Source organism: Pan paniscus, chromosome 7 (genome assembly GCF_029289425.2).
Source record: "Pan paniscus chromosome 7, NHGRI_mPanPan1-v2.0_pri, whole genome shotgun sequence".
NCBI classification, from domain to species: Eukaryota; Metazoa; Chordata; class Mammalia; order Primates; family Hominidae; genus Pan; species Pan paniscus.
The window spans coordinates 27,313,666-27,339,089 of record NC_073256.2 but is presented as its reverse complement, the minus strand read 5'-3'; the positions used below and the strand labels follow the sequence as shown (position 1 = coordinate 27,339,089).

Here is a 25,424-nt window from a genome sequence, read left to right as displayed (position 1 = left end):
ATTTCTCCCAAGGGAACAACATCACTAATACTGTATAAGGTGCTAGAATCAAACCTCATTTTATATACTTTGGTTCTTAGAGAAAAACAAAACATGCAGAATTCTTTCTGTGAAGCCTTACTATAGACTGCTATAGCCAATTGTTTATCCAAAAAGTGAGACAGAGAGAATAGAAAATGAAGATAAGATGCAGAGATTCTGTATAAAGTGTAACAAAAAGACCTTTGCTATTTCTTATATTAAGGTAAACTATCATATATATATATTTATATACATATATATATATGTTTGAGGCAGATAGAATGGAAAAACGTACAGTGTGGTCATCTTTATTTTGTCAGTTAATTCACAACTTTTAGTATGTGTGCAAGAGAGGTTTAGAGTGGGGATGGGATAAGGGATGCCCAGTGTGATATGGGAAATCATTCATCTTTCTGTTCTGTTCCACATGTTAGTAGAAGGAGTAGGCTGAATGAGAGGAAAGGGGAATAAATCAAGACATAGATGTGATTTTTAAATGTTCTGAGCATTGATGTTATGCTTTCATGTTGTTTCTTCTTTATTCCAAGGTTTCTATACAGTGCTATAAGAATGTCCCCTGCCTAGGGCGTTAACCAATAACGTTTACCTCAAGAAAGCTTAAAAAAAAAAGAGGCAGTTTTTTCCCCATCTGTTAAAAAATAGTGTCCCTCTAACCAAAAGGCGAGGCATTTCCACAGAAGTTCAGCAAGAGAAGAGAACCATTTCTGAGGCTTTCCTTCATGTCCCCATCCTTTTCCACCGCACCCCACCCCCTTTAGTTACTAATGAAAGAATCCAAGAGATGAGTTTTGACAAGAAGTGGGTTAGGATGTGATTAAAGTGTATTATTGGTGAATATAAACTTTGCCAGAACTAGCGGTGTGGGGTCCTTTCAAAGGATGGCTGTGTACCTCAGATGTTTCATGCTAGCATGTGTATGTGTGTGTGTGTGTGTGTGTATGTGTACTGTATATATGTTCCAGTGTGTGAAATGTCTGGTGGACAGAGAACAAAATACCGCAAACAGAAATGAACAGGAAAAGATATATATCAAATGCTATTTTATCAGATGATGCACTTGTTCACCTTGATGAGAAGCCACTGTTTCACAACTATGCAATCTTCCAGTTTTTCTCCCCACCGCTTCACCTTATATTTCCAAACTGTTTTCCATAATCCTCACAGATTTTTTCCTTTGTACAAGAAACACAATATCCAATCCCTGGTTCAAGGTGAGCATGCTACAGTGATTCTTTTCCTAAATTTAAGAGCTAAAGAAAAAAAATTTTCCTTTTCTTTAATTGGAAATGATTCAATGTAACCTCGTTTGGTTCTGTAAGTGAACTGATGTGTATTTTCTGTTTCAGTTACATGTTTACAACTTGTTTTCATCCTCTTCTTGGTTCAAAATATTTATTTTCTTTACAGATTCTACTTTTTATATATGTTTTGGGGATGTGTTAACTTAAGGCAAGAAGAAAAATTTGGCTTAAGTGGAAAAATGAGCATGTGACCTCTGGGGCCGGGGGTGAGGAGATCATGTGTACCTGCAGCTGAATTAGTACTTACATCATGGTCCTGAGTCAAGACCATGGCAGGGAATCTGGTGGACTCTGGGGAGGACCTGACCTGGGTGTTTTTCTTTCCTTATTTGTGGTCATCTCTATGGAGTAACCTATCCCCAGAGGATGGACTAGTATTTTCTGCCTTAGCTTTAGGCCAACTGTGTCCTTCCTAGCTACTCCACCCAGTGCCAAATCCCATGTCCCTTCTGTTGCACCACGGACTCCTAATACCTCTCCTCCCCTGCCAGCCACTGATGGCAACTTGCCCAAGTGGGGTTAATGCATCTGCATTCATTTCGAAAGTTAGATATAAAGGGAATCTTTGAGAGCCCAGTGTCAAAAGTGCTCAGAAAATTGGCCCTAGACTGTGTGCCATTTGGAAACATTTGAAACATACTCATAGCTGCAGTGAGGGCAGCGGGTTCTAGCACATTTACAAACTACCATCAAGCCAGTTCGGCTGAGCAAGACTTTGAGAGGTTTTTAAAAAATAGTTGAGAGAAAGATGATAGGTCACATGGTTACACAAAGCACAAACTTGGCAGGGGAAGCCCTGTACGCAGAAGGCAGCTTTGCAACTTCTCTGGTTGTCTGCACAAGTCTGAGTTTTGCACACGGTTTACAAGTCTTGCACAAGGTGGCCGAGCCATCCAAGACAGTTTTTAAAAGAGAAATCCAGACACTGCCTAACTGCTCCAGCACAACATGCTTCCACTCGGCGGCAGGTGGGAGCTTAGATGAAATTCCTTTGGAATGAAGAAGGAAGTCGGTCCTTTAATGAAGTGCATCGTCTCTAGTGGCCTCATTCCTTGCCTTCCCCAATCCTGCACATTCTCTTAGCTACTCAGGGGATCTGAACAAAGAGCTATTCATTTACTTTTGTCTTGTTCCATAGATCACATCTGCTGAGAACCATCCTGGGAATTTCTCACCCATTCTTTGGTCTTCTTTCTTATATATAATAGGAATAAAGGGTTCCTCTTCTCCTTCAAGTGAGTATTTTGGAGACTTTCAGAGCTGTCCTGGGACCTGGCCCTGCATAACCAGACCCCAAGAAGCTTCCCCAAAGCTGACTTGTCTTTAAGGCTCAGAAAGTCCACAGGGGATCTGTTCCAGGACACCATGAAATTTCCCAACTCCTGGCCCTCTCTAAAAATCAGCTGTACATTTGGAGGAGTCTCTTGGAGGTTGCCAAGGTCTGGACCTGTGACCCCAGTCCCCTCTAGCCTGCCCCATCGGCACTCAGGCCTCTGGGTCTTCACTCACCTTGGGCAGAATGAAGAGTGGCCAAAGGTTGAAAGTGGTGGAGATCCCTCACTCCTTGCTTGCCCAGGGCCAAATCAGAGTGTCCAATACCCATTTGGGGGCTGTGACAACCTGCCTCTCTGGGAAGGGTCATGCCCACCTCTGCAGTCTGTGGCATTGTTGGGTTTCTGCCCAAATCTAGACCCAGGAAACCTGTCTGTTCGGAAGCCTGACAATTCATTCCCAGTGTAAACAGAGCCTTTGCTGGAAAAATCTTCCCTATCAGAGTGGATGAGTCCGACCCTGTGCTTTGTGGGCTCTTGCCATCCACTGGACCCTGAGATCCTGAGTGGCCCATGGATGTACCGTCCTGAATGCCAGGCCAGAGGTCAGGGGCGGCCAAGAGCCCTGCAGGGCTGGCTGCTTCTGAAGAAGGAATCTGGTCAGAGATGTTGTGCTTCCCCTGATGGGAGTAGGAGACAGTTCCTTAGATGAAAGAAGCATTTAGAATTACTGGGGTCTCAGGAATGTCACATGTCAGAACCAGTCCAGTGTGGTCTGAGCGGGTGACATCAGTGATGCAGAGCAGAGCCCTTCTGGGGAGGATGAGAGGACCCAGATTCTGCTCACAGTAACCAAGGGCCACAGATGTGTCAGGCTCTGTGCCCAATGCCTCCATACAAATCATCTCCTCTAAATCCTGAGGATCACCTGGTGAGGTGAGAAATCCCCCCCCTTTTACACATGGGAAAACTGAGGCTCAGGGAGTCCTCACATTTGCACAGGGTCCCATGGTCAGTCGGGGGTTCAGCTGGGGGCAGACCTCAGTATCTCGGTTCTGCTTCATCCCTAGTGGTCCTGCTCCTCTTCCAGGTGGACTCCACCTTATCCCCCTCCTCACGGCTCACAAACACCAGGGAGCTCACAGTGCCTGGTGTGGAATGTTTGGGACTAAATCCAGGAAGCCTGAGCATTGTTGTTTGCATTCAGTTGGCCCAAGAAACTAGGATAAGAGTGGGGAAAATTCAGGGATGATTAATGAAATACAGCGTCACATGGAAAATGATGCCTGCTTTCCAGAGGTCACCCTGAGCCTTACCCCTTCAGTTATGTTCTGGAGGAGCTCCGTGGAACTGGAGCCCTCCCAGGTGCACTTTCAGTTGTCTGTTTGGGTTGTCCTGAGAACTTTAGTGTCTCCTATCTGTCTTGTTTTGTTTTTGTTCTCCATGACCTTGAGAGATGACTTTCAGATAAATGGATTATTTTCCTAAGGATATAGAGGGGATGAGAAGTCGGAGTTAGAACAAATTAAGAAATTTAAGCTTAACAGGGTCAGTTCTGAGGCAGTTTTTGCAGACAGTGGCTGTGACTCAGCAGCGAGAAGGAGCAGTCCCGAAAGGACCCTGTGCTGGGCTAGGGAGAAGGCAGGCTGAGGTTGGGGGTGACCATGCCAGGGCCTGGGAACTGGCATCTGCTCCTGTCCTCACTGCTCTTGGGCTGGCCATCGCCTTCCATGAGCCCCAGTGTCCCAATCTCTAAAATGCAGGCATGAACTTGGTAACCTCTGTGATTGATCCAAGCCAGAAAGGTATGAAAAAAGTGAGCCAGGCAAATACATTTGATAAAATGTCTTGAATGATGAATAGATACCTTCAGATTTGGGAACAGAAACCACTCTAGGACCCTAAGTCAACAAATGCAAATACCAACATCAAACTAGCAGGCTGAAGACGGTGATTTTCACTTCCATGTGAACTGATTAAAAACTATAGAAATGAGAGAAGAGGCCGGGTGCAGTGGCTCACGCCTGTAATCCCAGCACTTTGGGATGCCAAGGCGGGAGGATCACCTGAGGTCAGAAGTTTGAGACCAGCCTGGTCAACATGGTGAAACCCTGTCTCTACTAAAAATACAAAAATTATCCAGGTGTGGTTACACCCACCTGTAATCGCAGCTACTCGGGAAGCTGAGGCAGGAGAATCGCTTGAACCTGGGAGGTGGAGGTTGCAGTGAGCAGAGATCGCACCACTGCACTCCAGCCTGGGTGACAGAGCAAGACTCCATCTCAAAAACAAAAACAAAAACAAAAGAGAGAAATGAGAGAAGAGCATAAGGGAGAGGGTGATGGGGAGAAGAGCAAAAATGGACAGGAAGAAAGAGATTAGAGAGATTGGTGCGAGGGGAATGATAAGACTGCCATGTTCTTCCTCCACCAGCAGTCTCGTGTTTTATGTTTGTTTACAACAATTACATCAGCTTAATGGCTACCGAGCACCCTCTGAGTGAGGACATGCACACACACACACACACACACACACACACACACACACACAAGTTATTCTAATCCTGCCAATGTCCAGTGGTTACCCATGGGGAAAATCCCTCAGTCCTTGAGCATAGCTGGGGCTTCTTCAGAGCACAAGGAACAGTGGAATCTCAGAGTTTGAAGGAGACTCAGACACCACCTAATTTTTGCTCATCCACCCAGTCACTGACAAAAGGCTATCATACTTATTGTCACAGGCCTCCAAGGACAGAAGCTCCTTGCCTCCATTCATGATTGAGTACCACGTAATTGGATAGTCTTCCCTTAGAACTGGCCTACTGCTGCCTGTTGTGATCCAGACTGGTTTCTTTTGCTTTGGGCTTCCAAGGGGACAAAGCCCCTGCCTCTGGATGAATGATCTCTGGGACACTTGGAAGTGCCCTTGGCCTTGTCTTGCCCAGAAACTTCTGAAGGCAAGAGTAGAAATTGTACCTCACCTTGTCTTTGCATCCTAAAGTTCAATGCTTAAGACAGACAGCAATCCTCCCACCAACCTCACAGCCCATCCACGCTGGAAGCAGCTGCTCATCTTTATTGTGTCCTGTTATTATACAGACTCAGATGAACTGTTTCTCATTCCTTTCCATTCATCAGGTCCAATGTTTTATGTTCAAAATTCAAATGTAAGTCTTCACTTGAAATGGATCGAGGAAGGCAGCAGGAGGCCCCTGGGTATTGCCTCCAAGGGGAATATGTATTTATAGGGTCTTCAAAGCCCTCAGAGCACTGCTGATACCGTCCCCTCTTCCCCAAACCAATCCTCTTGTTGCATTTCCCAAAAACCCAATTCAACCTGGATCATGGCCTCCACGCAGCAGGAGCTCTGCTCGACATTGGGAAGACAAAGAGGAAAGACTGTCTCTTAAGGCACTCACAGTCCAGCAGGGAGACAAAGCACAAACCTATGGGCACTACAGTCTCGCTTCTGGGAGGACAGGGTGGTCCTGCCCAGCAGAGCTGACTTCATGCCTCCCAAAGTTCACACGGCTTCTCATCAAGGGCCTCTCTCATCAGTTCCCTCTCCCAACCTACCATCATCCCCAAATGAACCAGGCATTACACTAGGACCCCCTCAGTCTTCCCCCTAACCCGGGATGCAACTGTTCCCAGCTATTTCTCAACAGAGCAAATCCTGCCAAAAGTAGGATCATGTCCAGAGTAAAAATAACCACTAAACAATCCAATGAGCTTGATTCAGTTCAGCATTTAGCCCAACAGATGCCCCTGAGCCCTGTATCTTCCACATTTTCTCTAGAGTCTCTAGAGCCTTCTAGCCACGTCCAACAAACCCAAAAGTTACTCCTTGCTTTTCTTGCTCAAGTCCCTTAGGTCCCTTTTGGCCGCCTGTACTGATCTGAGCTGACCCTTCTTTGGTTGGTGGTTTCATGGCTCTGTTCTCCAAGTCACTGCCTCAGCAAACCAATGTCCATGTCTGCTTTCTTCTTACCCCATCTTCCTTCCATCCAGGACAGAAATATGAGGACAAAGAGGTCTCTGCAGTAGCTATCACTGCCTGACAGCATTTTATAGTAAAATTGCATTCACAGTTAAGATCAAGGCTGATGGAAGCCTTCTTGGTGGCCTGTTGAGCTCTCCATTGGAAGAGTTGTTCTTGGAAGCGAGAAGGAGAAAGGGACCATCTCAATGTCCCCATCTGGTAGATCTTGCTTCAACCACTATGAATGCAGATGACCCAAGAGAGGAAAAGCTGGGCCAGATCCATTACAGCTAAATTGATTTCCAGCCAGCAGGTGCCAAGGGCGCTCAAAGTGGTCCCTGACACAGTGGCTGTAGAAGTGAGTTCTAACTCTAGGGAAGATGAAGAAACCCTGACTCCCTTACTATCGATGTTGGGCTGCTGAGCTCACAAGGTGCTCCAACCCCACCTGGCAAGAATACATAGAACAACCCTATGGGATGGGTTACTCCTATTTAGATAAATTAAAATTACTTCTTTTTTTCCTGGGCACAAAAAACAAAAACAAAGACTTTCTTAATTTCACCAGGGTTTGCAATTGAACACATCTGATTCCCTGACTTAAAGAAATATATATGTATATTTTTCATTTTTGAGCAGGTATTTTTTTAATGGGGCTTATTTTTGGATTTGAGATCACTGGGCTTCTTGCCTTGTGAATCAATGCTTGCTGCTGTATTGCAAATGTATACATTGGTGACCGCAGTATTAAGCCAAATTTAAAATCTTAGTCTCCTCCATCTGTAAGTGTTATGTATCTACCTCATTATGATTTTTTTGGTTTCCTGTGCTTTCGTGTTGTGTACAATGTCAGAGGTGAAATGTAGATAAAAATATATATATATATAAATATATATTTTTTGCTTTGCAATAAAGTTCAAAGCTATAACACAGACTATTCCTGAAATATCATAGCCTTTTATTGTGCTCTATCTCCTTAGTTGTGAATTGTCTCGGGAACCTTTTTGCCTATTCACGAGAGTCAATATTGTTGTGTTTGTCATTTGATGAATTATTCTAATTATTTTAACTGTACTTTTTTGACACATTGAATAAGACACTAGGATTCTTGAACAACTCTTGGTTTCAAAGGTGCTTTATTTCTGTGGACTCAAGTGATCAAATGGAAGGGAAGTATCTCTGCAGACTTGAATCTTTCAGAAAAAATTATGGATCTCAATGCCATTGGGCTTTGGGTTTAGAACAAAAGGTTCGTGCGTAGGGGGAAAAAGGAAACATTGGTTTGGCTTTGACTTCTTGACGCTTTTGGTATTTATGGATGTCCAACCTTATTTCTTTTTAAAATTTCAATTTCTTGGCATGAAATTCGGTATTCATTGACTCCCTGGCATTCTTGTGTGACGTGGCTGCTTTTGACTTTTTGACTCCGCCATTTTCCCTAGGTTGATTTTATGTGTTGTGCTATTTGGTGGTGAACTATCCTGTGCCCAGCCCCCACCTCTTCTCTAAACGTTCTGGAACTCTGTTTCATACCACATGTTAAGAGGAACGGTGATTTGGAAACTTTTGTAGTCTACAAGCCAGCGATGCCATAAAGACTCAAGGTTTTCAGAAGAATCTTGGCCAGTTACAGTACAGGTTCAAGGGATTGTGAATAGAAGGTGGATTGTTTGCAATGGATTCCCTTTATTTATGTGCTTGAACAGAATTGCTATCCTTTAGCTAAGCACATGTAGGTTGCGAACCCTAAATAATTTGTATGGTCCAACCACCCTTGTTTTTCTGTGTCTTTGGCCAAAATATAAGGCTTTTCTTAAATTCCTTCAATATATTTTAAACGGTATAAAGAAAAGTCTATAAGTTAGAATAAAAGATCCTTAAAAATGATACTTCAACAAAACCCTTTAAGTATTTTATTATTCCCCAGTTCTAGGGGGCTACGGAAAAGTGATCATTGAAAGGGGGAATTATTTCCACAAATGGTGACATTGCCCATAAAATACATGCAATGCTATAGAAAAATGAATATTTCATAATATGTTTGTTTTTCTTTTTTGATTATCATAAGTAATTGCTGGTATGTATTAGTAATGGACATTTTAACTTGTGTTTGGGGAGGTTTGCTTTCTTCTTTAATGATGCTGAGTAAGCATTTAAAACAACCTTGCTAGGTTAGACTTTGCCTGTTCTTGACTATTTCTCTCTTTTTATGATATAAAGGTCTGTCTATGAATTGAAACGCAGATAAAACATGTACTGAAGGTAGAACACACTGATGTTGATTTGAAGGGAAAAATATAATGATAAATATATATATTTTTATATATACACACACATAAGTAGGTGAGTGGGAATATATGATATATTCACACACAGGCAAACACACACGTGGGCACAATGACAGTATGCTTTCAAAGTTGGTTTTTTGATTCTGAGGAATTTGCCACCTCACTGAGCTTCCCAAGATTCCAAAATTTCCTTTGAAATAATTACATGTTTAAGAAAGAAATGTTTTGCTTGTTTTCTGTAGGTACTAGAAAACACAATTCTTATGATTCCCTATTCTTTCATATCCATTGTGACATATCCATTGTGCACTCAGAGGAGCCTGTTTTTAGGGAGACTTTGGGAGGATCCTTTCTTGTATTACCACCTTTCACCCCACCCAATGCCTTGAGAAAATTAGCTACAGAGCCACCTACACCTGCTCATCTTGACTCTTGTCTTTCTGTTCATTTCAGTTCCCCAGTTTTTCCACAGGGGAGGCCTTGTTTCCTGGAGACCCTTCTGAAGTTTGAATACTGGAGTGAACTCTCTTTCCATGCTGGTTCTGGGCCCTCTCCACACCTGGTGCCACCCTCCCTGGACTCCCAGCCCCATTGCTCCCCAGGGCACAGATAACGGGAATTTCAGAGTTAGTAGAAGGAATTTTTTGCTGCATCTGTGATCGAGGCATTTTAGATATACATGTTGGTAGCCCTAAGCATGAGGTTTAATCTATTTCTTATAGAGGAAGGGTTCACAATGGACCAAACTCTAAGGGTAACCCAAGGAGATGGCATAACAGGACTTCTGACCCAGACCAGCCAGTTTTGTTCTCATAGTGACCTTCTGCTCACTCATGAGCAAAACTCCCTTAGTTGATAGGGAATCCCTGATATGTCAGAGCCAGTATGGGAATAGGGAAAAGGAACTGAACTTCAATTAACTGTAAAAAGCATTTTCTTCTTTCCCTTTCCTTTTCTGTTTGTAGACCATATTTCTGCAGAGTGGGCTGGTCCTTGGGGCATGACCATTGTTGGGTTATTGTGGGGAGTTTTCTGCACTGCTGGGAGGATGCTGTAGTTTTGTTTGCTTATTTTAAATCTCATTATTACACCTCTTTGTTGCCTGGAAAGGGAGAAGATGCTGTCCCCAGGATGTAATCATTCTAGATAGAGATGCTTTCAGTTCTGTTTATGGTTGCCAGTTGCTATTGAACTCCCAAGGAAATCTCCAATTTGGAAACCATTTCTGACTGCCTATTTGGGTTCTTGGTTTTCTGCTTCTGGGCAAGAACAGCTTCTATGCTTTAGGAGCTTTGAAATCACTGGACCAGAGGAAGCAGATGTATTACAATGGGATGTGGCAGATTATGCAAGAATTTCTTTTACCCTAAACTCAAGGTGTTGTACAGCTCTGGTAGAGGATTTTTGACATTTCGTATGTTCTCAGGCCACTGGGTCTTCCCAGTGACCTTCCCTGCAAGGACAACGTGACAGATAATGAATCTATTTTACCCCAGTCAAGTTTCCTTGCCAGAACAGTATTCTCACTTCAAATTCAATTAATCATTTGATTATCAAATATTTATTGAACACTTACTCTACCAAGCAAAGGGCTAGTAACATAGGGATATAAAGATGAAATAAACCTCAAGGAATGTAATACAAGATATGAGAAATGTACATTAAAAACCATACTGCAATGGAAAATGGAACCTAAGGAGAAGTGCAAGATGCTCTGGACATCCAGAACAGGAAGAGATACTTCCAAGTGAAGGTAGAAGGGAAGGCTTTGAAACGATGGCATTTGAGTTGAATTTTGAGGGATTCATAGCCTGCATGCAAATGAGTGAATCTGGCTGGCCATGCCCATAGTCATGATGAATCCTTCATTCGCTTACCATATTGATTTCTTTCTGATGAGAAAGCAACAGAATTTTCAGCAGCACATATTCAAGCCATGTGATGTCTTCCACTGTCTGTTAACATTCACCCAACCTTATTGAAAGAATAGCCCTTCAGCTGAAGCTAGGTTAAACCTTGGTTTCGAAATGTGATTCGGGGAATGGCTCTTCCTTGTGGATAACCACACTCCTTCTTCAAAGACTTCATGGACACCCCAAGAGTTGGACTTGCAGTTGCTCAGATGTACCCATGTGCATGCCTTGGCTCAAAGCTAAGCCCCTACAGCTTTGGTGTATCTGAAAACCACTCTTCTAGTCCTCCACATGTGGTGGAAGACAGGAGGAATGAGGCTTCAAGTGGTGATTTGCATGTCTCCATCTGCAAGGCACATCAGAAGAGTGGAAGGTGTCAGTGGACCACTTTACATGTGATTTCTGGAACCACTGAGTTTTTGAGGCCAAAGGGAAGGAACTTGAATGAAAAATGGAATTTCTTAAAGCCCAAAGCTGCCCAAGACACAGAAGATTCCAGTCTCTGATTCTTAATAGGGTTTTAGTTCAACCCTGGTCAGGCAAGCTTCTGGATATTTGAGGCCAGTGCAATCTCCTAGAATTGGTTGAGCCATGCAGAACTTGGCTGGCCCTAGGCCCTCACTGTAGCAGCCAAGGAGCTGGTTACTGTGGTCACAGCATTTCCTAATGAGGAATTGAGTCTTCAGGATGTGGGGTAAGTCCCAGTTTCTCCTATAGTTTGTGTAGTGGTTCCAGGTGTTTCCAGATACCATGAGAAAAGGAAGCCAAGACAGTTTTTTTTTCCTGATCCTTTCCTCAATGGTCCCCAGTTCTCTCAGCACTACACACAGATTCTTCAACAGTTTGTGCACCTTATTTCATCTTCTGAGACTTTAAGAAACACAGAAACAAAACCATACAGACATTGAGACGAGAGCTGCAAAGGCACAGAGAATTGAGACAAGCGGGAGGGCCTCCCCACAGACAGATCTGCTCCTGAAACTGGTACTTAGCATTTAAAGTGTGGCCTGGCCTTTGACCTCGGATTTTCAGCATGTCTAAGTGGAAATGCAGGGGATGGCAATTCTGAACCTTAGAACTTATTAATAGGACAAGCAGGCTTGGGATCCCAACTGGAACTCCCCAATTTCCTTCAGTCTTGTTCCTTATAATTATTCTCTCTTTAACTTCCATAAAATAACTCTACTGTTGCTGATCCATGGCCTGGAATCTTTTCATAATGGGTGGGATGGTGACCACCTGCATCCCTGGAGCTGATAGACAAACCATGTCAGCCAAGCATACATTCAGAAAAGTTGGACTTCTATTTTACACAAATCATTTTTAACTCCCAGCTTCAAGATATTAAATTTTAATCATTCCCTTTACCACCCACCATCTGGGGCTCTACCAAGCCTGACCACCATGCCCCACCGGCTGACGGTGATCCCAGACTCTCACTGGACCCCATATTCCCCACACCCATGATGTCTGCTCAAGGGTGTGTTGCCCAAACCATCATTCATCTCAGATTTAACTCATATTTACTGAGCACTTGCTTCATGCCAATTTGCTAAGTGCTTTTCTATATATTTTCTTAGTTTATTTTACTTATTCCTTGTAATGACCATTTTCAACTAGAGAAATATAACACATTAGTTTAATTTCCATGTGAGAAAAATGTGACCTAGGCACTTGAATGATTTGCTCAACTTGATTCAAAAGAAATAAAACCACGATGTGGGATCAAGTGTCTTGGCTGAAAGTCTTCTGGCTTTTCCACCACACCTCTGCCTACACACTCCCTTGCTTGACTGATGGGACATTCTACCTTTCTTTTCTTCCTGCTGCCTCACTGAACTTTGAGAGGCCACCTCCCAGTTTGGTACATTTTATCTCAGCCTGCAGGAGCCAAGGCTGGTTTGACCTGTGTCTAAACAACCCACCTTGAGATTGCCTAAGAGCAGGGGCCCTTGAGGCATCACTCTGAGACTGACATATGGAAAAGACATCTTTTTTTTCTCTGTTTCCAAAGATTTTTGCTGAAAATAATACATAAAATAGATCCTGTGAGAACCACTTTTAAAGCCAATTGGCATTCTTCTGATCTTTCCCAGGAAGATCTTTTGGCAGAATCTCTCTATGTTGTAGAGAAGAAATCAGGGCATTGGGTGGCATCATTATATTTTGAAGCCCAAACTGCTCAAAAGGAACTGAACAGCAAATCTCTGCCTCTAGCTAAAATTGCTGCCTCCAACACCACTGACCTGAAGTACTGGGCTCTAGCTTGGCTTCAGGAAGCTTGCAGAGACCTCGGTGTTGCCCCATGTCAGCTGTCAAAACTGGCAGCCACCTCCCTGAGGTTAACGGAAGAGACTTCTTCCCTTGAGAACTAAGGGCTCAGTGAGATTCCTGGACTCACACGCAGTCAATTCATTCTGTTCATTAGTCTTCTAACTTACGCCCTCATTATTCATGTAGCAAAGATCCCAGACGTGTGACTAGACCCTGTCCATAAGTGATTCACAGTCTGGTAGGGAGCTGACCTCTGTACATCCAGGGCTGAAAAGTAAGATGAAATTAATGAATGCAGATAAAGCTCTCTCAAGTTCAAAGGAAAGGAAGGCATCTTAGCACCACCAAGCTCAAAGAAAGAGGAGATGACATGGGCATTAAGGACTGTTGAGCCTTCCTCATGAATGGCACATCCTGTGTTAAGGACATTAGGGAAGGTTATAAGGAAACAATTAAGACATATGCCCCCTTCTTTGCCTAAAAGTAACTCCCAGTGTGCACCAATATATTGGCTCCTTTGATAGCCATCATTAGAGGATGCTTCCTGCAATCATCTTCCTTCTTAATCAGTCACCAGGTGTCCTTCTCAAACAGGAAAAAATGGCTTAACCACAGCAAGAAGAGACAAGGGGAGGGGAGAGTAAGGAAAAGATTCCTCTACTTTTGAGACAGATTGCTTTAGAAAGAAAGCAAAACGTAATCATGTTATCCTTGGTCTGGAAACTGAAGAACGGGCCACCTTACTGCCTCACCCCAAGGAAAGAAGAAGGACCTGAAACTCAACATCCCTATGCCTTTCTAGCTATCATTCCTAGCCATTGTTTCTACATGTCCACAGACCCCATGCCTCCATCCTGAGCCTTTTGGACTTACAGAGTTTAGGATAAGCAATATACTATGAATAGGCACATGGGTTACAGAGAACAAGAGAAAAGGATATTCTCTTAGGAAGAGCCAAGAGAGAAATGGGACACAACAGCATGACACAGCAGTCAACACAGGCCTTGGATCAGTTGACTAACCTTGAAAGGTTCCCTGTGAAATAAGAAGCTCCAGGTTAATACCACATTGCCCCTTTAGGCCAATAATGAATTCTGATCAATTCCACTTAAGAATCGTTCATTGTTTCTTTGTCACTGTTCTAACCGCATGGCAAATGCTGAGATATGTCTTGAGGTGATTTATCACAAGGGTTTCTGAATCATGATATATCACATTCATTGCATCCATCACTTACCAGGCACCCATTTCCAAAATATTACATATTTATCTCCATTTTTAACACTACAGATTAGGTCAATGGTGAGTGCCTTTTTTAAAAAGTTCCTACTAATTAGCGGTGATGAGAAATAGTGTTGTTTATTTTTTAACCTTCAAGACATAGCTATTGTTTCTTCCTCAATTTCCTAGTTCAGTTTGGCAAACTGGACCACTAAAAGTCCACTAGGCGTTTATCTAGTGATTTCTCTAAGCATGGCTGGGTGAGAGCAAGTTGAAAATGACGTCTGTCAGCGGAAATTAGAGAGTTAGGAAGCTATGCTGTTGCATCCCAGGACCACAGAGAACTGTCATCCAGCCCTACCTCCCCTCCAAGCAGGGTCACCCGTTTCTACATTCCAGTGCAGCAGCTGGAGTCCTGGATTTGCCACTAACACACCCCACGTGCCCAAGCACAGTTTCATCTTCTGCAAAATGGTGACACTCCTTAAAGTTCCTTCGCATCCTAAAGTTCTGTTATCAATACCCACTCATCCAACAAATGGCAAGAAAATTTAGCTTCTCCTTAAATCCATGCTAATGTTTATGAGCATAAGAACCCAAGGAGATCCTCCTTACATAGAAGGCAAGCATCGAAATCAATTCAACTCTACTTTTCTCTTGCATTAAAAGATGAAGCCAATACAAAAATTAGCTGGGTGTGGTGGCGCACGCCTGTAATCCTGGCTACTCAGGGGGCTGAGGCAGGAGAATCACTTGAACCCAGGAGGCAGAGGTTGGAGTGAGCTGAGATCGTGCCACTGCACTCCAGCCTGGGCGATAGAGCGAGACTCCATCTCAAAAAAAAAAATAAAAATAAAAAGATGAAGCCAACTGCTCACCCTAATAAATATACTCACAATATATATCTTGAAGGTTAAAAACAAAAACAAAAACCACATTGCTTCCTCTAATCCCCTTTTTGTTATTGATGTCAAGGAGTTGAAATGTACTGGGGTGCAGACCGGAGCATTAGTTTGTCAGGAGATGAGAATCAGCCATATGGGATATACAGAGATTATTGACCAAACAAAATAAAGCCAAGCAAAACACTGCAAATTCTACTGTCCTTAGAACGCCACTTAGCAAACGACCGCCGCTCTAAGAAAATGCTTTGGGTATGGAAAAGTATCGAACTTTGAGGTTGTCCGGGGAAGGCTGTGATGCTTTTATCAGAGGTGAATAAGGTTTTCCAGCACAGTTCCTAAACGCCTGTGGGGCGCTTTCACATGCAGTATCTCATTTGATCTTCTCAACAACGCTGTAAGTAATAAAGTCACACCCAACATGCAAATGAGAACACTAAAGTTCAGAGAGGTTAGCCCACCTGAGGTCACACTACTATAAAGGGGTTAGGGTCCAATTTCGAATCCCATGCTGCTGTCTGTGATGTCCAAAGCCCCTTCTTTTGAGAGTTGGAGGAGCAGTAGACCACCTACCTCCCCACCAAGGCCCTGGACTGACAATGCCCGTTCTCCACCATGCCTAGGAATCTCTTTCAGCCAGGGTGGCTCCCAACAAATGGTAAATAGAACCAGATGGTCCTAGGTACCAAGAGTAGGACATCACAGCCTTGTCCTGGGGCATTTTCAGGATTCTTTAAGCATATCTTTACCCTTAAAGCCACACTACACATCATCTCATTTCCTAATTTTATTCTGTCCACTTCCTTGTGTAAATACATGTATGATCACAAATCCTCAAACACGGTTTCATCTACAAACTGCCAGGCCAGAGAAACACCATTTGGAAAGAGCTGATCTAGTAAAGCAGAGTTCTGGGGATTGATGTCAGAAGAACATCATGGTGTTTGCTAAGGCCATTCAGCCAAAGCAGCCTGCACCTCTTAAAAATCCTCCATTTGAGGGAAGACCCATGGTCAGCGGCTCCTTAGTTGGCTTTGCAGAACCACTCCCTTAGGGGGGCTCAGAGCAATGAGCAGAGGGTACCACCTCTGAATCGCAGAGGACCAAGTGGTGGCTGTGTTTTGAGTCAGGGCTGGGTGAGGAGTACAGAGAAGGTTTCCAGGACAATTGCTTTACTATGATAGGTCATGGGTGGAAACTGAAGTCTGGGAAAGCTTAGTAAGAGATGGGATTCAGAAGGCAAGTAAGGTGGGATCTCCTCTGGCCCAAGAAATGAATAAGTGTGAGCACCTTACGCAAAAAGCAAAGGACAGGGGCACTGGTTCTGCCTGATTCTGTCACTCCTAAAACAAACCCCAATGTGCGTGCTGGAGGAGGCCATGTGCTGGACTGATCACAGCTGTCCACTTCTACCCATGAGAGTAGGAACCAGACTGGTGTGGACGCTGGTGGACACTGAGCCTGTAGGGTCAGGGGGATCATTTTTTTCTTATTGAGGAGTGTAGCAAAATGTTTAGAGGAAGTCCAGATTTCCTGCTATGGCCAGATTTTAACCAAATGATCGAGTGCTTCCTGAGCTCACACTAACATCTCACACTCTATTTCAAAGTAAGAAAAACTTCCTAATGTGGCAGAGGAATTTGCATTTCTTCCCTTTCTTGGGCCACGGGTGTGAGTAAAGGGTTCTCTTACCTGAATGCAGGTCACTAGTAGGAGGTAGGTGGATCAAAGCACAGGCTACATCCCAGGGGAGAAAAGAGAGGGTGCTGCCCACACCCTACACAGGGCTGGCCAGTCCCACTCCCCTACTGCCTCAACAGCAGCCTCTTTCTGTCTAAAACTGCCTCCTTTCCAACTCACTTAACCTAGGAAGAGTTGCCCTGTGCAATTAGGAGGGACTTAGACTGGGGTAGAAGGGGCCAATCCAAATGGCTCAAAGAGCTGCTATCTTGGGTTTAGGCCCCAGGATAAGGCTAGAGAGGGGCCACATGAGGAAGGCCAAAGACCAACAGGGATGATGTGTGGCTTCTGTGGGCTTCTAGCCTGCGGTCCGTGCCAAAGGGCCATCATCCGCCCTCGTCTTGGGCATGCAGGATTCCTGGAGGCATTCTGATGCATCCTGCCTTTCTCAACCTGTCCCAGAGTAGTTCTTGCTACACATTTCAGAAGAGGATTCTCCCTCAGTCTCCCTTGCCTCTCCTCCTATCCTTTGGCATGAATGTGAAGACCATTGCCTGATCACTTCCTTTAGCCTCTTGCTGTCTGCCAGACACTTGCCCAAAGGTGAGGCTCTCAGTGAACAGCAACTCTTGTTCCCAGATGGCCTTTTGCGTTCTTGACTTTCCCTCTCTTCCCGTGCTGACCGTGAGACTCTGAGGCACAATGGCCTTGACAAGGGTCCCTCGTTTATCAGCTGAAGGCTCCTCCCCAGCCTGGCCTCCCAGCTCTCATTTTATTCTATTTTTCTTTCCTCGGGGTGACCCCATTATGTTTTCCTTTCATTCCATGAGGTGGTGCCTCTTCCTCTCGCAACAGCCTGGGATGGTGTGGGTGATTGGTGTTGAAGCACAAAGCAACATTGCCAAAGAGGCTTATGGTAGGAAATAATAATAATAATAATAAGTATAATGGGAAAAGCTCAGTGATGTGGGAAACTCCCTTCAGATCCTCCACTGGTCAGCCCCGGTTTTCCAGTCCTTTTCTTGTGAAATTTTAATACCATCTATTTGCTATGATTGTTTTTAATGGAAGAAGAACATCATGCTAATGAGTTGTGCAAAGGACATCATTCTTTTGTTACTATAATTTAAAGGGGTAAAGACTACAATGAATCGTGTTTATGTTCAGATATCCATTTATTGTGCTGGGTTGATTTCAGACTGGTGCATTCTCACTTATCAGGGACCTCTGATTCTAGCAGAACAAAATCAGCTATTTACTCTAGTTACTGTAAGCAGACACATAACTTTTACTGTAATTTGAAAAACCTTGCACTGTAATGGTTTAAAAAAAAAGCAAATCTTATTGAAACTGATTTTGTATTTTTGATTACATCTGAATTTTCACATTTTTGTATCTAACCGTGACCACGGTAGCGCTTCCATAGCTTGTGTTCAAGGTCTCGTTTTCTTTCCAGATTGAATTCCTAAGATTGTGTTGATGCCAGATGTTTAAGGGGCAGGACTGGGGCCTGGCTAGCAGAACCTGTCATGGGGGTTGTGTCTTCGGCCAGATCATGAGCTGGCAACAGGAAATCTTGCCTAGATGGAGCAAGCTGTTGTTGCGTTTCATTGCGTGAATTCCCACAGACAGTTCATATCTCCAACTAATTTAAGGCCAACAGTTTTTGGCCAAACCTTTGCCAAGGACTCTCTCAACTGAGCTGCCCCCCACCCCTGCATTACCCAGCTTCCTGGGTAAGGGAGGACATTTTTGAAAACAAAACTTGTGAAATTAATTTGTGCTTATGATTTTTTTCTTCTTGCTGGAAACATGCTGGGAAGCAGACAGCATGATGTTATCGCTCTTTCTGCTTTTCCAAACCAATACACCTGTTGTACTCTTTTGTTTCTTAGTGAAGAAAATTCTAGACACAGACCTAAATATGAACTCTTTTCCTCCTGTATTTCAGATTAGCAATTCTCCCTATGTATTCCTAACTTGTTGAAGTGTTTTCCTTCTTAGCATTGCTTCTCACACTTTACTTTATTTTTTTTTACTGAACAACAACAACAAACCCACAAAGGAACAAATAATCTCTTTCTCTTTTTCTCTCTTTCTCTCTCTGATGTGTAATGTTGTGTTGTCCAGATTCTGTATAAAAATATGTATATGATGTATCTGATATTTGGCAGCCACTGGCTGTTACTTTAACCAATATAATTAACAAAATGCATAATGTTGGTGTTTGATTTTTTTTTACAAAACAAAAAAACAACCTAGTTAAGATGTTTGTGTATTTTTGCATGGTTAAAATGTACTTAGTGCATTGAGAAATGTCGTGGAGGCACTCAGTGAAAAGGCCGGTTTACTTTTTGATCTTAATGGTAATTGGTTGTTGACTAGACTAATCCCTATGATGTATGTCTTCTTTAAGTTAGCATATTTCTATTTATAACTTGTTTTAGTACTCAAGATTCAGCATAGCATATCTATCTATCTCTATTGTATTTACTGTTCCTTAAAACCAGGTTGTGGAAGTTCACTTCGTCTGGCTCAAATGTCTCCATTGCCGATTTCTGTTGAAATGTGTTCCATTTAATTTGCTGTACAGTCCAGATCTGAAGCACCCCCAGGGCCCATGGACAAGGGCTGTCATCTCTCCTTCCGGAGGCCTATTCCTTTGAGCAGTACTGTGGTTTTTCCCTTGTCATGGAACATCTTTTTTTTTTTTTAACCTAGTTATATAAAGGAGGATAAAAGACAGGAAATTAAGCAGAAATATAAGAAGTATTTATATTTTATACAAATAGCGCATATAATATATTATAGAGAGATAGACAGGCAGACTTTAAATGTGAATTAAGCAAAAAGGCAATGAAAGATATTGAAGGACTCAGAGAGATCTTGGGTTTTCCTCCCAGGAGTGGCACCATTTCAATAGGAGAGCTGCAGAAAAATGGGCTGGCCTTCCTTGTGCCTCAGTTTCACTCTAGGTAAGATTAGGAAGGGCAGCGTTAGGTGAGAGAGGCATCTACATTTTCTTGGGCCTTCAGTGCATTTAAAGCAAAAGTGGATCTTCAACTGCTTAAGAGATTGGATCGCTGTATGTTTAGAGACAGTGCTCGCAGCATCCCCTCTCCCCCCTTGGACATCTGGACTTGCTCAGAGGAAATGCATGTCTTAAAAGGCGCAAACTATTCTGGTTCAAGATTACCCTGATTTTCTTCTTGCTGGGATCTCAAGTCATCTCTTCAGCTAGGTACTTCTGCACAGCTTTTGAAAGAAGGCAGATTTGGAAAGCAATATCTCTGGGAAATAGAGGTGAATCTCTGGCACAGGGTTCGTTTGTTCTCCCTAAAGGAGTCAGAATCATGGACTTCTTTTTTTCCCCTGGGCACACAGGACTTTGCCATTCTATATTTTTCCAACCCAGACTCAGAGAGACACATCTCCCCCACTCCCAATGCTAGGAACCAGCATACACAGAAGGTATTAGAAGCACCTAGACAGATTTTTCCAGTGTCTGTGTTTTGGCAGACATTTGCCTTTTGGCAGAATAGTGTACCTATCCACAGTGAGCCATTCCCCCCTCCGCAAATCTGGAGACACAGCCAGTCCTCTGAAGTCTTGGGCTTATTGGCTGTGCAGTGAAACATTAATCCTGATGGCCAGCCAGGTGGAAACCAGGACTGTGTTGCCTCTGCCTCTCTGACTCTTCACAGTTAAGAGCTCAGAGTGCTTTACAAACAGCTTGTTTCTCGTGGCCACTGCACGCCTCCATGATATGCCTGGCCATGGGCACTGATCATGTCACTGTCTGCTGCTGGTGGGCATCTTTCAAGATCTTTTGAAATTTTCATTAGGTTCTAATGCACTTTTTACTTTCCCTGAGTTGAGGTTGACCGCAAAAGGGCAGGATTCCACAAAGATGTGGCAGACACTACTGCTCTCCTGTTTGGCTCTTTCAGGGCAGAATCTAGATGGGGCATTGTGGACATGCTGACATTGGTCAGGAGTCCCAAGGAACTTGCTAGAAAAGGTACTCACCATTCCCCCGGAACAAGGTTGGCCCTCTTTGGATGAAAGGCTGGCAGAGCCCTTCATGATCCTAGAATTCAGCCCCTACCTCATGTCTTTTCCAGACTGATATCAATTCTCCAGGACCATAGACTACAAATGTCAGGAAGGTCTCAGAGCATGTGGAGTCCCATCTCCTCTCTGTACAGATGAGGAAACTGAAGCCCAGAGAGAGATGAAGTGATTTACCCAAAGAAACCCAGCTCAAAAGGAGCAGAGACCCACCCCCTCAGACCCTGCTTCCTGATGCTCCTTTGTCCCCCTCCTTTCTTATAACCAGCAGCTCAGAATCCTTTTAATTTGTGAAATTCAGATATCATTCCCAAACTCTCATGTTTGATAGAAGTCCCTAAGTTTCTTTTCCCAATGATTATGGTCAATGTGAACATCCCAACCCAGCCCCGTGTTAGCCAAGGGAAGAGGGTTTGGATTTAGGTTGTGAAATGAGCTAATGTCTCATTAACCTATATTTTTGAGGGGTAAGGAAGAACAATGAAAATAAGGAACAGCAGAATCTAAACCTCTAAACTGCCCTTACTAAATCTCCTGTGAGAACAGCTTTTTTCTAAAAAATCTCAGTGGTCCATCCATCCACCCAGTGACCCTACCTGTTGTTCAGCCATCCCAACTTTCCTGGGCGTCTTCCATTCCAGAGGCATCTGATTTCTCCAGGAAGCCCCTTTTAGCAGAGCCCGTTTCAGGAAACCCTCAACTTTTTAATCCAAGCAGGTGTTCATAATGTTTGTTATAAATTCCTTTTATCGTACCTCTCTCTGCTTTTATCTCAATTGAGCCACCAGAAGCCAAAGCGTGTTTTCCTCCTGCGAAATAGTAGACCAGGAACGTCTTGCGGTGTCATTCTTCTAAAAAATGGCTGTTGGCCTCCTGGCCTCACCTTCCCCTTTATACGAGCCTGGAGGCACCTGGCTTAGCTGGTGCGTTTTCCTTTGGGAGGACTCTTTGAGGTTTGTCCCCCAAAGCTTACAAAGATATAGTCTAGAATGTGTTTTTATTTGAATTTTTGTGGTTTTATTTGAATTTTCAAAATAAAGTCTGTAATTTGCTACTGAGGCCCTTGATTCTTTGTTATCCCTGAGAAGGGCCCAGTGAGTCCCTACTCCTTTCCCCAGCTTCCAGTTCCTAACAGTCTCTTTCTAATTAAATAGATACTTTTTTTATTCCAATTAGATTATGGTGCTGTTTCTCAAAGAGACCAAGTCCCTGAGTTGAAGATCTTTAAAGGGCTTTATTCCTTTAAAAAGGTGCCATTCCAGCCCTTTCCAGCCCTCACCTCCCCACTCCCTTATAAGTGACACCGTCTTTCCCCACCAGGCCCTGACTCAGGCTCCAGAGAAGGCTGACCATGACCCTGTGCCACGCCAGGGGCCCAGGCAGGACCTTTAGTGACCTTTCCTGGTGGTGGGTGCTCCGTGAAGAGGTGAGCAGCTATAATAAGTGCTTTGTCTTGCCAGAAGTTAGGGTGGGTTTGGGTTCTCCCTTTGAAACATGGGGGCTGAAGAGCACTCTCTGGTGTCTTTACGGGAGAAGAGAGCGTCCAGAGTTGGCCAACTCTGGGGGCAGTTATCTGCGCAGCCAGCCAGGTCTGCAAGAAAGGGGACTGCAGCCGTGACCCCTAAGTTAGGGCCATACGTCCCAAAGCTAATTTGTTTGATATTAATAAAAATTATAATTATTATCTATTTTAAAATAGAGTGATAGGGTTGGAAACATGGTATTTCATGACTGCATTGTCCTAACAACTCTTTCTCACGTGGTTCTGGAATTCCTTCCCACCGTGTAGCTATTCTGGTAGTGCACGCATGTGCACCTGCTCTATGTCCTTGCAGTCCATATCAAACCTTCCTTTTTGTATGTTACTATTTGTTTTCTAAACCTAGTCCATGTAATTCCTGTATTCCCCAATGTTCTTAAACATACCAACACAGGCATGGCCCATGGCTGCTGCCTGCAGACCAGCTCGTGGCTCAAAGCAACACACAGACCTGAGGCTGCTATCTTTACTGAGCTCTGTTCACACCCTAGAAGGGTGTCTGCAGCTCAGCGAAGCAATAAAGGGTGCTTGCCGTTATTATTATGTTCCTAGGGCTAATAGGCAGGGTGTTTAAAAATGGCTGCCTGCCTTTCAATATGTAAGAGCAGAGTTGGAGAACATACATTGATGTAAGAATGCAAATCCAACCAAAATATCCGAATCCCTGCAGAAAGAGCACAGGGTTCCAGTACTGATTCTGCAGTAACTCCCTGTGTGTCTCTAGACCCTTAACCAGTGGCTCTGTCTGTAACGTGAGGGATTCCTCTAGATTACCTCTAAGGGGTCCTGTTTTGGGTTGTGGATAACTTAGAAAATATATTTCAACACATATCAAAGTCGAATTGTACGATAAAGTTCCACAGCCCTACCGACTGGTTTTGACAATGATCATTAAATCTTATGTTGTTCGTATCCTCATAGTTTGATTATCACATTCACTTTATTAATTTATTATTATAATTCTTAGATTCCTGGATAAAATGACACCCATTTTTCTTAGGATCAAAACAAGATGGCTTCCACCAGAGAAAGAAAGGCCAGGCAGGGAACTGGTCCCCACATGGCTGGCCATTACAACTGCTGCTTCTCCCTGCTCCCATCTCATCCCCACGAATGTCCCACTCATGGGTGGCCCTGAGTCATCGTAGAACAGTGTGTCCATGCCTCTGCCTCCTCAGGCCCCAGGCATCTCATGGAGAGTCCTTTCTAGACTGCCATCTCATGCCAGAGGGTGGAGGGATTTCCGCCTGGCTTACCACAGTTGTGTGTGGTTTGTTTGCTGGCATTCTTTAGCAGCAACTGCTTGAGAGCCAGTTCTTCAATTCCAGGCAGTCAATTCACCCAGCATCTTGCCAGAAGTTGGCTCAGAATAACAGGCAGCTCTCCATGCTCATCCTTCCCATAGCATTTCAAGGTAACTGTCCATCTCCTTCACTCTAGAGCAAGAAGAAAGGAGAAGCTTCTTCTATCCATTCTGTTCTGTCTCCTGCACTTTGTCCTGTGAGTGGAGTCAAGTTAAAGGAGCTTCTTTCACTTCCCCAGAGACTCCACCAGGACCTCACATTCCCAAGGGCATTGTAGCTGCCATTCCATCTGTTCTAGGGAGAACATTCATGAACCCTGAAAGGCTGTCCTCTTCTCCAGCTGAGCATAGGTCTCGCTCGGGTGTACAGGCAGCAGACCTGGTTTTCCAGGACACATGCCATTCAAGGCCATTGGGATGGGCTGAAAGGTTGATAGCAAAGGTCTTGATCCATCTTTTGCAGGAACCTTGGTGCTTCCATCTTCCACTTGCCAGTCGGGTGACCACAGAAAAGAGATTCTGGAGAGTAGAAACTTCGGTCAAGTTGCCCCAAGTCAGGGATGAGCCTTCTTTCCATGGAGCCTTCCAAAGGGCAAGCCGTCTGCTACTGTGTACTGTAAATTCAGAGCTTCAGGAGCTGAGGCCTCCTGTGCTTGGGGGAAAGGTAGCTGAGGAGAAAGGACTCCTTCTCACCTTTTGTTTACCTTTGATCTGGCTGAACTTAGCTGCCCTTAACTTCTAGTTTGCTTAAGTCCTTATTGCCTTAATAACCACCTAATAAGCAGTCAGAACCAGGAGAGAAGCCCCTCCCGTGGAATCCATTGCAAGCCTGTCCCCAGTCTCCCCACTGCTGCTATGCCTGAAAAGAGCCCCAGCCCCATCTCCAAAGCCCAGGGTTCGCCTCTTGCTGAAAGAGCAACTTTCCCAGGCTGAGGACAAACCCAGGACTGCTCAGGCGGAGAGATCCCTGCCCCCACGTTCACCACTGACAACCCAACTCCATCCTCAGTCTCCATGGCTTCAGATCTGGACTCCGCACCCTCCTCCACCTCCACCTCTCTTCCCAGAGACCCTCCCCACATCATGCTCAGTGCTGTTCCTGAAGACCATCTAGACTTCTGTGTTCTCTGGAACATTCTACTCACCTTCAGCTGCAGCACATTTCTTCAGCCTCTCCACCAAGCTCTTTAAAATGAAAGGCAGTTACTGTCTTCCCTTGGACAATAATGAATGTATCTACTGTATGTGCAGACCATGTCGAGAAGTGGCTGGGTTAAGAAAAAAGAGGGTTTTTGTAAAGCCTGTTTATTTTTTTAAGTCAGTTTTGAGCATTTCTATTTTACCACCCTTCACATGGTTTTGGGGAACCCAAATTGTATCAAGGTCTCATGCCAAAACAAGCCAAAAGTTGTTTTCTTTACCTTTTTCCTCCATGCACCATGATTTCAATGATTGTTTCAGTGTCATTTTAAATGTTTTCTTGTGACATGTACTGATGATAAAAGTCATCTTGACAAAAAAAAAAAGATTTATACATGAATCAGAAAGTATTTATTTCAATTTTGTACCTTTCCATTTTAATACATTATAATGTATTGACTCAACGGAGATAATATAAACAGTTCATTTTAATAACA

General features: G+C 43.8%; 1 protein-coding gene across 1 annotated transcript in view; it reads left to right on the top strand.

Moving 5' to 3' along the window:
• The window catches only part of XKR6 (XK related 6), a 359,588-nt gene extending 334,164 nt beyond the window's left edge, over positions 1-25,424 (top strand). Inside the window, exon 3 of the mRNA XM_034965621.3 lies at positions 1-25,424. This exon is cut by the window's left edge and continues 17,434 nt beyond it. The gene's annotated coding sequence lies outside the window, so the exon portion shown is untranslated.